Below are 2234 nucleotides of genomic sequence, written 5' to 3' on the forward strand. Positions count from 1 at the left end.
CTTTTGACAAGGTGCCACATAAGAGACTATTGCTAAAAATAAAAAATTATGGGATTGGGGGTAATATATTAGCATGGGTAGAGGATTGGCTAACAAATAGGAAGCAGAGAGTGGGGATAAATGGTTCATACTCGGGATGGCAACCGGTAACTAGCGGGGTTCCGCAAGGGTCGGTGCTGGGACCCCAGTTGTTCACAATTTATATAATTGATTTGGAGGAGGGAACCAAGTGTAATATATCAAATTTGCGGACGATACAAAAATGGGAAGAAAAGTAGGGGATGAGGAGGATAGGAAGAGTCTGCAAAAGGATATAGATAAGCTAGGTGAGTGGGCAACAACTTGGCAGATGAAATTTAATACTAATAAATGTGAAGTCATTCACTTTGGGGAAAAAAATGATAGGGCAAGTTATTTTCTAAATGAGGAGGAGCTGCGTTGTAATGCAACGCAAAGGGATCTAGGGGTATTAGTACATGAATCACTAAAGTTAGTATGCAGGTGCAGCAAGCAATCAGGAAGGCCAATGGAGTTTTGGCCTTTATTGCTAGGGGGATTGAGTATAAAACACGGAGGTCTTGCTGCAGCTGTACACAGTATTAGTGAGACCACATTTGGAATACTGTGTACAGTTCTGGGGTCCATACTTAAGAAAGGATGTACTAGCCCTGGAGGCAGTGCAGCGTAGGTTTACAAGATTAATTCCTGCAATGAGGGGATTGACATATGAGGAAAGGTTAAGTAGGCTGGAACTCTACTCTTTGGAGTTTAGAAGAATGAGAGGCGATCTCATTGAAACATATAAGATCGTGAGGGGCCTTGATCGGGTGGATGCACCGAGGATGTTCCCAATGATCGGGGAAACTAGAACTAGGGGACATAGTTGCAGAATAAGGGGGGGCTCTTTTAAAACTGAGATGAGGAAGAACTTCTTCACCCAGAGGGTGGTTAATTTATGGAATTCACTGCCCCAGGGAGCAGTGGAAGCAGAAACTTTAAATATATTTAAGACTAAAATAGATGTTTTTTTAGCTGCCAAGGGGATAAGGGGCTACGGGGAGAGGGCAGGGATATGGACCTAGGTATGGTTAGTATAGTAAGACCTGAGTGATCTCCTGGACAAGTGTCGATCGCCTGGATTGGGGTCGGAGAGGAATTTCCCGGATTTTTTTCCCGAATTGGACCTGGGTTTTTATCCGGTTTTTTGCCTCCCCCAGGAGATCACGAGGTTCTTGGGGTGGAGAGGGGTGATAGCGGTATAAAGGGGAGGGTAGTGTCTTGTGTTCTGTGTCTTGTGTCTACTGTTTGTGGGTAAGTGTGTCTGTTTAGTGTTCAGCCATGAGCGAATGGCGGTGCGGGCTCGACGGACCTGGTGGTCTACTCTCGCACCTACTTTCTATGTTTCTATGTTTCTATGTTTGCGTTCGTCGTCTTTTAGCATTTGTCTTTTAGCGTTCGTCGTCTTTTTGCGTTAGTCTTTTTGCGTTCGCCGTCTTTTTGCGTTCGTCTTTCTGCGTTCTTCGTCTTTATGCGTTCGTCGTCTCTTTGCGTTCGTCGTCTTTTTGCGTTCGTCGTCTTTGCGTTCGTCGTCTTTTTGCGTTCGTCGTCTTTTTGCGTTCGTCGTCCTTTTTCGTTGGTCGTCTTTTTTCGTTCGTCCTCTTTTTGCGTTCGTCCTCTTTTTGCGTTCGTCCTCTTTTTGCGTTCGTCCTCTTTTTGCGTTCGTCCTCTTTTTACGTTCGTCCTCTTTTTGAATTAATCTTTTTGCGTTCTTCGTATTTTTGCGTTCTTCGTCTGTTTGCGTTCTTCGTCTGTTTGCGTTCTTTGTCTGTTTGCGTCCGTCGTCTTTTTGCGTTCGTCGTCTTTTTGCGTTCGTCGTCTTTCTGCGTTCGTCGTCTTTCTGCGTTCGTCGTATTTTAGCGTTCTTCGTCTGTTTGCGTCCGCCGTGTTTTTGAGTGTATTTTTGCATTCGTCGTCTTTTTGCGTTTGTCTTTTAGCGTTCGTCGTCTTTTTGCGGTCGTCGTCTTTTTGCGTTTGCCTTTTTGCGTTCGTCGTCTTTTTGCGTTCGTCTTTTTGCGTTCTTCGTCTTTTCCATTGGTCGTCTTTTTGCGTTCGTCGTCTTTTTGCGTTCGTCGTCTTTTTGCGTTCGTCGTCTTTTAGCATTTGTCTTTTAGCGTCCGTCGTCTTTTTGCGTTCGTCGTCTTTTTGCGTTAGTCTTTTTTGCGTTCGTCGTCTTT

This window comes from Amblyraja radiata, chromosome 5 (genome assembly GCF_010909765.2).
Source record: "Amblyraja radiata isolate CabotCenter1 chromosome 5, sAmbRad1.1.pri, whole genome shotgun sequence".
In the NCBI taxonomy this organism is placed as follows: Eukaryota; Metazoa; Chordata; class Chondrichthyes; order Rajiformes; family Rajidae; genus Amblyraja; species Amblyraja radiata.